Source organism: Pipistrellus hanaki (assembly GCF_964339955.1).
Source record: "Pipistrellus hanaki genome assembly, chromosome: 17".
NCBI classification, from domain to species: Eukaryota; Metazoa; Chordata; class Mammalia; order Chiroptera; family Vespertilionidae; genus Pipistrellus; species Pipistrellus hanaki.
Window position 1 is genome coordinate 47,675,299 of NC_140519.1, and position 13,013 is coordinate 47,688,311.

A 13,013-nucleotide genomic window follows, 5' to 3' on the forward strand; every position below is an offset into this window, starting at 1 on the left:
GGTGAGAGAGAATCATGGATCGGCTGCCTCCTGCACGCCCCACACTGGGGATCGAGCCCGCAACCTGGGCCTGTGCCCTGACCGGAATCCAACCCTGACCTCCCGGTTCCTTGGTTGATGCTCAACTGCTGAGCCACACCACCTGTTTGTGATTAAATAGTTTAGAGGAAAGTTAATAAATGTATAAGTGGCAATAGATTGAGTGTAAGCCAACTACCAGTAGGAGTCCTGGGGCATGAAAAAACGGGGGTCCCAATCACAGGAGGAACAGCCAGGAGGCGCACCTGCCCAGCAGAATGCCGGAGGGTGAGTGGATAGGAGGGATGCGCCTGCGGTGAAGCGGCAGGAGAGAGGGCGGGACGTTAGTTTTGTGGCCTCGTGTTCACAGCACTATTTGGACCAGCGGTTCTCCACCTTCCTGATGCCGCGGCCCTTTCACACAGCTCCTCACGGGGTGGCGACCCCCAACCATAACGTTATTTCCGTTGCTACTTCATAACTGTCATCTCGCTACTGTTAATGAATCGTAATGTAAAAATCTGTGTTTTCCGATGGTCTTAGGCGACCCTGCTAGCGGTTCTCAACCTGGGGGACGAAAGGGTCGCGGCATTAGGAAGGTTGAGACCCACTGATTTAGATGTTCAGAGCAGAGAAGAAAAAAAAAAAAAAAAAAACTTCAAAAGGCATGGGCATCTGGGTGTCCATGAGCAGAGGGCATGGCTCACCTGAACACAGAAATAACACGCAGCTGCTTCACAGACTGAGGCCAGGCCTGGCCAGTGTGGCTCAGTGGATAGAGCATCAACCCATGGACTGAAGGGTCCTGGGTTCAATTCTGGCCAAGGGCACGGACCTTGGTGGCAGGCTTGATCCCTGGCCCCGGTCAGGGCGCATGAGGGAGGCCACCAACCTCACATCGATGTTTCTCTCTCCGTCTGTCTCTCCCTCTGCTTCCCCCTGTCTCTTAATATCAATGGAAAAAGCATACTTGGGTGAGGATGAACCACCACAGCAAAGAGTGAGGCTGAGGAGGTGCCTGAGACAGGGCTTGGCCAGGAGGCAGGTGCAGGGTGGGGGGCACCCGCCAGCCATGAGCAGTTTTCTCCGCTCCACGTGGGCAGAAGCAGGCATCTTCCGGGGGAACCCCGAGGGCAGGGATTCCGCGGGCTCGTCCCTCCATCGGGGCCCAGAACCCGGCTGGCTGCTGGGGGTGAGTCACCGGCCATGGCCAGAGGGCGGGAGGAAGCCAGGGACACACACAGGCCGGCCGGCTGGGGCGCCCGCCAAGCCCTTCACGTCTGTCCTGCCACGGCCTCCCCGTCGGCCAGCCTAGAATTTTTGGGAACATATAGGTAAAATGGGGAACAAATAGGTAAGACAGAGCACTAAGTTAAGTATACAATTTTACCTATATGTTCCCCAAAATTCTGGTCTAGCACTTCTTAGTTGGGATTTAGGAATCTGTAGTTTAACACCTCCACCAGGTGATTCTCATCATGAGAAGTTTGGGAAACACTGCCGTAAATGAACCATTGTGGTGGAGGGGCTGCTGACAGAGGAGTGACATGACGACCTAGAAGCCATAAGGGGGCATAAGGGGGACTCACAGGAAAAGATCACAAGGAAACCCATTGAAACCAAGGGCCAGGAGGAGCTTCCTTCCTGTTAGGATGGCCTGCAGAACTTTCTGGAGAAAACCTCCGTTAGGGATGGCCAGATGGGAGTTTTGAGGCTAGTGGCCTTCAGATGGTGCATCACACGCTACCAGAGAAAACTGGGGACGCAGCTGAGCCCTGCAGACTGGGCATTAGTAATATATATATTTTTTCATTAGTAAGATTTTTAAAGAGCAAGTTCCACTGTAGGTAATTCAGTGGCTGAGTGGAGGAGTTTGTGCCTCATCCTCAGCTGGAAGCTGTTGTCGCTCCATTCCCCTCAGGACAGTGCGTCTCAGCAGGAGTCCGGGCCAGGAAAAGCCTGGACATTGCTTTAACAATCCGGACCAATCTCACAAAACCGGTGGGTGAGACGTGGGTTAAATGTTGCCAGCGCTGCTGTGCAAGCTGCTGCTGCAACGAGGGACGCCCTGAAGGTGGAGAGACAAACTGGTCTGGTAGGCCCATGCCCTCCTGACCGCGGTGACCGGCAGAGACTGTGCAGGCAGGGAAATGGACACTTTATTTACCTCATTAAAACAAACATTCAAGTTACAGCGTGCAAATGTACAAAACGAGGCTCCCCTGGCTCCAGTTATGTTTATTAGGAAAGTCTGGCTACAGGATGTGATTTATTCTCATTTCACTGCGGATAGAAATAAAAAACACATAAATACCTGTTTTATACCCTTTAAAACTGTATTGGAGCGAGTCACGATGAACTCCCCATTACAATCTCTGCCGCAGTAATGGTGCTGTGCAGGCTGGAAATGACACTTGTCACAGCTTACACTGAACTTTATCTTTTTCAAAGTCTTTGTGCATCGATTCCTTTACACCCACAGCCCTAAAGGCAGACAACTGTGGTGACTAAGGCTCAACCTATTCACACAAATGCATGTACAGCATCAGTGAACTGTGTGAAGGGACAACGCAGAGCCAGGCCTGCAGAACCTGTCCTGGTGTTGCACCTTAACGCCTGCTTCAAAAAGGGCTTAAAAACTCAAGCTGCTATCCACAGAGCAGTTAACAGTTCTGATGTAGTTTACAAAGATGTGGATTTTATGCCATCGGCTTGATCCCGGACTTGTTGGCCTTTTTCTTGAGTTCCCGTCGCTCCCAGGTTTCTGCAGCAGCTACCCACGGGGTCCCAGGCCCCCCCTTGGCCCCATGACTGCAGTGGCCCAGCCAGTGGCGTTCTCCTCCCCAAAACACACACTGATGAGCGAGGCAGGAAGCCAGCAGACAGCCCTCCTAAGCCCTTCCCTTGCAGCACTCCCTGGTCCTCACCCAATGAATCAACCCCCCTACCCCCCACCCCCGGCCTCCTGCAAGTCCTGCCTGGTGGGTCCAGCCCACACCAGTGCCTTCCTTCCCTGACCTCCTCCATTCTCTCTTCACACGTTTAACTCTCAGATCCTGGCTCTCTTGTGCTGTCAGTTGCTCTGGGAAGCATATGATTTGAAGCTACAAACAGCAGGTTCCAACGCTAGCTCTGGACCAAACAGGTTTTTAGTTACTTAACTGACCCGAGGCCTCGGTTTCCATTGAGTAACAAGAATAGCTTGTCAGGCAAATGTGAGCACAATTAATACATTCACTTTGCTCACCTCCACCTAACAGAGTAGCTGCTCAATAAATGTTGAACTGAAAGGGGGGAGGGCAGAAACTGTCTTATTCTTCTCCTCTCTCCTTTAACCTGACAGACTACATGAAAAAACTAGATGGATGTCATCTTTTTTTAAAAATATATATATATATATATATTTTACTTTTCTTTTTTTTTACAGAGGAAGAGAGAGGGATAGAGAGTTAGAAACATCGATGAAACATCGATCAGCTGCCTCTTGCACACCCCCTATTGGGGATGTGCCCGCAACCAAGGTACATGCCCTTGACCAGAATCGAACCTGGGACCTTTCAGTCCGCAGGCAGATACACTATCCACTGAGCCAAACCGGTTTTGGCCATACCTCCTTCTTTAGAGTTGACACAACTCACCTTTGGTCTCAGGAACCAGAGCACGTGGTATTCTCTCTTCACAATTCTGTTTAGCCCATGTGAGTGTCATCACAGTCAGGAGGGTGGTAATAATGCTTTAAATAAAACTTATTTACATAGTATTTAACATTTATAAAGACCTTTTTTTAAAAAAAAGTTTATCATCTCATTTCACTCCCAGTGACTCCGGAATGTAGGTAGAAAACGTGTCGTTAAATTTTATACCAGAATTATGAATTCAGTGTGGGTCTAGTACTACTTCTACCCTAATGGTTTACAAATCATTAAAAAAAACAAAAAACCCACACTTTAATCACTTAAGACCCTAACACTACTATATTTCACACCTTTAACATCTTCTAGATGTGAGTGGACACCAAACCTGGATGGCCTCCATAACTGCTACAAGGAGCAGAGGATTTTCCCGAAGACAAGCTCAGCGTATTGCTTCCCGCGCACACCTGCAGCGAAGCGAGCGGCCCGCACGAGGGCACTAACCGCGGAGAAGCAATGCTTTTCTGTTCTCAGAAAGCTTCCCTTCCTTTCCGACTCCCCACTCTCTCGATGGCCTTCAATTTGCAGATTCACAAAACTGAGGTAACTGGACAGGTCATAAGTACAGCCATTATTTGTTTCCAGAATCAGCTTCTGAGTTTGCACAGCGGGCGGGGGAGGGCGGACCAGCCAGCACTGACACTGCCTACAACGGGGCCTCTCACCCACAGGCCCAGCGCGACCCTGGGCAGGTCACTGACCAAGGCCAGTTTCCGAATTCAGAACACGAGCAGTTTGAAGCAGCTGAGGCCTTTAGCACAATCATTTATAATTCTGAGCTGGCTGATTTAAGGAAGTAAATGAAAGACATTAGTAAAATAAAACCACTGTCATTTACTTTACAAGTCTGATTTCCTCCCCTCACTCAAAACTCTTTTTAAGAATGACAATGGAACAAATAGTCTTACCACCGGTTCCACTCCCCACCCCCTCAACACCTCCACCCCCAACTCACCACTCTCCTGAGGTTTGAGGATATCCTCTTGATGGGATCTGTTTCACAAATGCATTTACACACAACAGCTACGTCACAGAAGCAGTATTATCCGTGTGTTACTTTTTTCATTTAAAACAGTTTGAGATTTATTTATATGGATACTCATCAATTTTAACTGTTACGATTTCAATATGACATTAAAAAGGGGATTTATCTGCTACATTTCTGTGTTAGTTGGTCAACTTTTTCTGTAGTTTAGCCAGATGGCCAATCATTGGGCTTCAAAGGACACCTATGGGTCTCTCCTGCACTTTTAAACATAACCATTTAACCATGTTGTGTTGGGATTCAGTGACACAGGACTCAGAAAAATGGTCACAATTTATTATTGCAAAAAACACAGTTTAAAACCCGCCAATGTGGCAGGCACCAAGGGGAGAGCCAGGAGACATGACGCCAGCTGCCAGCTGTCCTGGGAGCGCGTGGACAGCATTTTGTTCTTCCAGAGACGATGCGTGGACACTTGTGGACCAGGGAAACTCCCCTAAGACTTCCTGGGCAGGTTTTATCGGGGTCAGTGTCAAGGGCATGGAACACCTACATGGCTGACTTCACTCAGCTTCCGGCTCCTCCCGATGAACTCACGCTGCATGGTTCGAGGCCCCACCGTACTAGCTGCCAGCACCGCTATCTGGGGTTGCGCAAGCCCCCAGTGAACAGGGAGGCAGCAGGGCGGGCTCAGGTTCTCTCTGGAGCTGGTCGGGGGCCGGCCTTATCTGTGGAATGTACAGGATCTAACAGGCCACCTCCAGCCTCCCCTTCACACACGTATCAAGAGCCTTCTCAGTTCGAGGGCCCGGGGCTGAATGTTACTGGAGACTCTGGCTTTTTCATACGAACAACTATAAACCTACTTTTGCCACAGCCTGTATTTTGTCATATGCAACAAATGGCTGTGTTTTTCTGCTATTCCATACAAAGAGAAGGGAACGTTTTGTCAAAGTGTTTTATTACACACATTTCCTCCGGATCTGAACTGCAACCTTTGTGCGACCGATGGAGACAGCGTAGTTCACAACTGTCCTCAGTGTTATCTGTGAATGTAGCGGAATTCAAGGCACATGCCAAACAACTCCTTGTGGAGCGAAGGCTGGTTCTCGCTCAGTGTTTCTGACATTTCCAAGGTCTTCCAGTGCCTGGTGCGCACAGCCAACGCCCCTCAGTGGAGGCCCAAGCGGAGGAGCCTGCGCCTGCTCAGCGCCTCTCTGGGCTGACGCGTCCTGCTGCTCACAGCGGTTTTCAAGTTAAGCGTGAACAGGTGAGAGGAGACTGCGGTGTACCCTCAGCTTTCTCCTGGGCGTGTCTGCCCCTCCCCCAGGACCCCCCCCCCCCGCCCCTTAGTCTGCCAGGTCATGGCCACTGGGTGCTAAGAACATCGGCCTGGTCAGAACAGCTCTCAGCTGGAGCTCACAGAGCTGTCCGCACACTATGAAGGCCTGATGACATCTGCATGGAGTTAAGGAAGGGGGTTTCCCCAGTGCTCAGCAGGGGCCAGATAGAATTAGCTGGGCTATCTAATCAAATCCTCATGACAAGCTAGGAGCTAGGAAGCCCATTTCACAGATGGGCCTAGGTGGGTTAACCTGACTCACTGCTACGCTGGCTCTCCTGCCACACCCATAAAAAACAAGCCCACGATGAGCTAGACCAGTGGTTGGCAAACTCATTAGCCAACAGAGCCAAATATCAAAGATTGAAATTTCTTTTGATAGCCAAATTTTTTAAACTTAAACTTCTTCTAATGCCACTTCTTCAGCATAGACTTGCCCAGGCCGTGGTATTTTGTGAAAGAGCCACACTCAAGGGGCCAAAGAGCCGCATGTGGCTCGCGAGCCGCAGTTTGCTGACCACGGAGCTAGAACACTGAACAGAGTCACAGAGGGAAAGGGACTTAACATTTTTTAATCTTTATTGTTGACAGTATTACAGATGTCCTCTTTGCCCCTCTTCCCGCATCAACCGCCCTCCCCTTCGAACCTGCCCCTCCCAAGCCTTTGACACTCTGGTCTGTGTCCATGGGCTGTGCATGTAAGTAACCCGGTTAATCCTTCCTCCCCCACCCCCCTTCCCTCTGAAATCATCAGTGTGTTCGTGGTCCTGTGTCTCCGGATCTATTTTAGGACTACAATGTTCTCCTTTAAGGACAAGGAGTATGAGGCCAGCGTGCTTCAGGAATCAGCCAAAGGTCACGTAAAAAGACAGCTGTAGCCTTTCTTCTCTCAAGGGCCCGTCTATTGTATGATCACCATGTCCTGAAACAATTATCCCCTTCCTGCTTCTCCCTTAACTCCTTCCACCAGGCCGAGGCACTGAGCGCGCCACAGTCACATGTGGACGCACAGAGGGAAGTCAGTGCCTGAGTGCGGGCGGACACAGGATTCAGCAGGCCAGCCGGTATGTGAAACACGGTATCTACTGGAAAGAACAGGGCTTCCCAAGAACGATAAGCGAGACAGAAACAGGTAAAGCAGGTTTGCCGACTTCTCTGAACACTGCTGCCCACACGGGACCAGCTACAGAGGGAAGTGAAGACCAGGCATGCGCTGCGGCCCGGGGTGTCTGACGCCTTAGGAGAGGCCCGTGCTCTGGCTCAGGGCGCCTCCTCCCTGGCCTCGGTTACACGCCCCGTCTGGCCGGCCGCGTCACGTGATCTGAGCACTCAGCACTCTGATTAGTTCCTCTGACGTCAGCCCTTGGTGGCCTGTCTCCTGCTCTGGCTGCCAGAGATATGGTCAACCATTGTTATACATAAGCAAACAGTGCAAACTGTTTATCTTGTTTGTTCAGTCCGAAGCGGAGGTTTGAATTCTTATATGAAAATAAGTTTGAATGGCTTCCCCAGGGTCATAATAAAAGCACTATCATTCTTATTGTACATACAGTTTAAAAATATGCTTTAAAAGTTCAAGGCGGACCACTATGAATCCTGACTAGGATCCCAGTGCAGGTAACTTTGCCCAAGGCCAGTGTGCAATGACAATCTCTGGTTCTGGTTCTGGTTTAACACCAGGTGGAGAGAATGAGAGGCACTTCTCCTGGTATCAGTGTATTCCCACCTTAAACTGAAGACCCAATAATAAATCCTGTTGAGTCTAAAATGCTTAATATGAAAAGTGACAGGATCCAAAAAACATCAACAAACTTACCAATAAGAGAGGGACAAAAGTAAACATTTAGTTGGAAGCAAAGCATATACTGGTTCTGAAAAGATATTGAAAATCAGAATCACACAATTTAAAAAATTATGGCTGTTGCATTCCAGATTGGCTGCATATAACAACAACAACAAAAAGAGATAACAATGAGCCGGGACCGGTTTGGCTCAGTGGATAGAGCGTCGGCCTGCGGACTGAAAGGTCCCGGGTTCGATTCCGGTCAAGGGCATGTACCTTGGTTGAGGGCACATCCCCGGTGGGAGGTGTGCAGGAGGCAGCTGATCGATGATTCTCTCTCATCGATGTTTCTAACTCTCTATCTCTCTCTCTTCCTGTGAAAAATCAATAAAAATATTAAAAAAAAAAAAAAGATAACAATGAAAGAAACCAACAAATATGTGAAAACTTGCTCACTTCCCCTTTAGATAGGGAATGCAAGTACGAGAGGTACACTACTTTGTAGCATTCAGAGGAGCAAAAGAATGAACTGTACTTGTTCGCCCGGGGCAAGGACGAGGCCTCCCTCACGGGGCTCCGTGCTCCCGCACGGTTAATCAGAGTAGAAACTGGCACAGCCCTTTAGAGATTAATTCAGCAGTATCTAGCCACATTTTATTTATTTTTAAATATTTATTTTCTTACTGATTTTTAAAAAGAGAGAAACATGTGAGAGGGGAAACACCGATTGGCTCTTCCTGCACTCCGAGTCCACAGCCAGAGCATGTGCTCTGACCGGAATCCATCCAGCGACCTCTCAGTGCACTGGATTATGCCCAACCAACTGAGCCACACTGGCCAGGGCTATCCATATTTTAAACAGACATGTTCCTTGACCCAGTTTATGCCTTTATAAACTGTCTTGTAGAAATAGTCACACCTATGCACCAAAATCCATGTATTTTGCAGGACTGCCTGTAATAGTTAAAGATCAGAGCAACCTATGGGTCTACAATAGGGAAAGAAGTACATTATGGCAGATTTATATAAGGAATGTGAAAATTTGATACCCAAATATGGAAACTTCTCCAAAATGCTTGAAAGAGTACAGGATATATATATATATTTATATATATATATATATATATATATATATATATATATATATATATATATATATATATAAATATAAATATAAATATAGTATAACTTCATGATGATCTTACCACCACCAGCCTAGCAGCCCGGCACATGTGTGCATGAGCACGGACGGGTGTGCAGAGTATCACAGTCAGTGTAACAGAGAGGAGGGCTGTGGCACCTGCACATTTTACTCCCAATAGTACAGATTAGTAATGGAACTTTAGAAAGTTATCTGAAAATAAGGACTTGCCAAATACCCAGTCCCCAAACTGTACTTCTCATTCATCTCAAACCTTTATTCAGAAGTAGCTCAGCATTCGGTTAACATGAAATCTTTTTGTGCTACTGACTATACAGAGCACGCAAGCGATTATTAAATATAAACAGGATGCCCCAAATATTTTCACATATAACCTATAGGATAAGAAAAACATATAATGTCAAAATTAAGGCAACTGTATACCTTTAGGGACCTTTTGTACTTTTAACCTTACAAAAATCCTTTCTTCTGGGGAATTTGAGCTCTTATAAATTTGCATGGGGAACAAATAGCAAAGAAACTTTCTCAAACTAGTTTTTAAAAACCAAAACAAAACAGCCCAAACCCTGTTTTTAAATATTTTTTATGTAGTAAGACAAGTACTGAACACGAGGACAAACAGCTGAAGAGTCTTTAAAGAACCACTCTGAATTAAGGCAGGAAAGGCCAGCACCTTTAAACAGTTCTAACTGCATCTGGTTAGTCCCAAGACAGTTAACAGCAGAACAGGTTTTGTGCTAAGATGTGGATTCATGCAATGGTTTTATGTTTTACTCAGTCTCACAGGAATAATGTGTATTAAATTATAAACACACCTTTGGGACTGGTTCTTTCCATTAAATTAAAGGAAGTTAAGGCTAATAAAAAAGTAATCCTAGTTTATAATGTGAAACTGCTATTGGTTTCAAAATGGTAGCTCTGTGAAGATTTAAAAGTTAAAAAAAACCAAAAAAAAACCCACAAAAAATCTTTCATTTTCATCCACAATTGGATACTAGCATATTTCTAGTTTTAAAAAACCTTAATATTAAGAAATTAACAAAAAGAGATCATATAGTTACTTATTGTAACTTTTGCATACTATTTTGCGCTGAATAACCCTTTGACCTTTATTAAAAAATAGAATCACTTTTTAAAAAACTAAAATAAATAGAACTAAAAGGTAAGTTCTCGTATATCACAAATTTTCCATTTAACTGACATTTTTAATTACTGAAGTCTAATTAAAGTAGGGGACATTTGTTTGGAACCATAAAATTCGACTATTGGGAATCAGTGAAATGAGGAAGATATAATGAACCGGAGAAGTTAGATAATTTCTGCCAAAGGCTTACAAAATAATGATAAAGAAGAGATATTAAATCTTCAAAGGATAGAAAACAGTTTCATTTCAGAACATATCCAAGTATTATCCAAAAAATCCAACTTTATATTGTTCTCTATCAACCAACTAAGTAACAAATAGCAATTGACAGAAATGAGGACATTTTAACATACATCCAAATTCTGTAACATTTAAACTGATAAGCATGCTCATCAGAAAATAAAATTCTATTACATTTCTGATATAGTTTTTAAAGAAATCAAGACATATATGTTCTTATAAAGGTGGGGGTTAGCTCAGTATAACTTAGAATTGTATTAGTTAAAATAAGATAAATACTCCAATTTTCATTTATTTAATATAGATATTCTTCTAAGTGACAAAGTGAGACAAAGCTGATAACCCACATAATCAAAGACCCCATAATACAATCAGAAAAGTGTATACTATAAAGATATAAATACATGACCACTTAATAAAAGAAAAAAGAGCAATGAATTAAAAAACATTTGAATTAGGAATTTAACTTTCAGGCTATTTGACAGCCTAAACGACACAACATACAAACATTTTTTTTTTTTTTTTATATTGGAGAATAGAAAAGAAAATTCACTGAGGTTCAAAGGTAAATTGATAGGAATTCCCAAATATGCTTAATTTGAAAAATACATTTCATAAAACTACCTTTAGATTATATGATGCTTCCCTAATGCACTATGATATTTTCTTTGAAGTATTATTAACTAGAAAATAATTTAAACACTTGACAAGTTTCAAGTGACTATGTGAAACTCACTGAGATATGTTTTACATCTGAGAACGTAACAGAACAGCCCCCATTTAATAAAGAAAATAATGAAAAACTAGCTCACTGAACAAGTACCATGTAATGAGAACGAGCACTCACCTTTTGAGAACAGGTCTCCATGCCTTCAGCTCACACTGCTCTTTAGTCGAGTGTCTCCTAACATGGAAGCGTCTTCCCCAGAGCGGCATCAAACGTGGATCCTAACTCTGGACTTAGCCAAAGGTACAGCCCCTGCCCCACTGCCAGAATGATGCACACCTGTTAAGTAACCTTGGTTTTGTGGTGGTGGTTTTGTTTCTTACTTATACAGAATGTGGATTTATTACTAAAAAAAAAAGAAAAGTTTCTGATTTCATGGAACTGAAAAATAAAGCTAGAGAAAAAAATTTTAAGTCTTTTCAATAAAAGCACAATATATGAAAATACCATTTAAACAAAAACAATACATAAATAGAACTAATTATCATGTATTCTCTTTAAATTTAGAAATGTATGATACAACTTTATCCTGGGAAAAAATAACATATGACAAACAGGTTTTTAAAATAACAGCAGCAGCTACCACTTATCAAGACCTTAGTATGTACCAGAAATTATTCTAACACTAGTGGGCCCGTGCACAAAATGCATGCAGTGTGTGTGTGTGTGTGTGTGTGTGTGTAGACCAGTGTTTCCCAAACTTCTCTCATGATGAGAATCACCTGGTGGAGTTGTTAAAACACAGATTCCTGAATCCCAACTAAGAAGTGCTAAACTAGAATTTTTGAGAACATATAGGTAAAATTGCATACCTAACTTAGTGCTCTGTATATAACATCTGTCTTAGAGCACTAGTTAAGTATACAATTTTACCTATATGTTCCCCAAAATTCTAGTTTAGCACTTCTTAGTTGGGATTCAGGAATCTGTGTTTTAACAACTCCACCAGGTGATTCTCATCATGAGAGAAGTTTGGGAAACACTGGTGTAGACGTTCTCTCAGCCCAGCAGCCTGCACCCTCTCCAATCAGGGACTGCTGGCTCCTAACTGCTCACCTGCCTGCCTGCCTGATTGCCCCTAACTTCCCTCCCCTGTGGGCCTGATCTCTCTCCCAACTGCCTTCCCCTGCCGTCCTGATCTTGTCCAGTCTCTGTCTCTCTAGGTTTTTCTCAGCAGTCCTCCAGGCTTCCCTCTTCCTCTTTCCTGACTGGGAGGGGGCGGGGCCAGTAGGGGGCTGCGCCACCCTCTGCCCCCTCTCTCTTCCATCCAAGCCTCTTCTGTTTTGTTTCCTCATTCTGAGAGAGGCTCGGAAAATGAGCTGGGAGGGAGTGAAAGGGAGAAAAGGCTGTGAGCTGGTGGGCGCTGTGTGTGTCTGTGCATGTGTGCGCAGTTGTGAGTGTGAGTGCCGGCCCCACGTCCCCCATCCCTGTCTCCGCTGCCACAAGTCCCCACCCAGAGCCTGCTGCACACGCAGCCTGGGCTTTAAGTCGAGTCTCCGGTTATTGTGGATGTGACGGGCCCAGGGTTTTTACATATTAGACTACTACTGGTATTAACTCATTTAATTTCATAACAATCCTATTAAGTTGGTAATGTTATACCATTTTAGCAGATTGGAGAAACTGAGTCACGGGGAGGTTAATACATTCCCCAAAGTACTGGTACCTAATAAATGGCAGAACCAGAATGATTCAAGCTGGGCTTCAAAACTCTTATCACTCACTAAATTGTGGTGGTATCCAAAGTGCAAACCATTTCCATTATGTCAGAAAGTTGACATCATCTTTATTGCTAAAATAAAACCAAGTTGTCTGCTTGAAATGTGCCAGCAGTGATTTATTGAACACTGTAGTTAGCATTAATAACAACTGGCTTTTATTGAGCATATAATGTGATGGCACTAACAAGCCACTTTACCG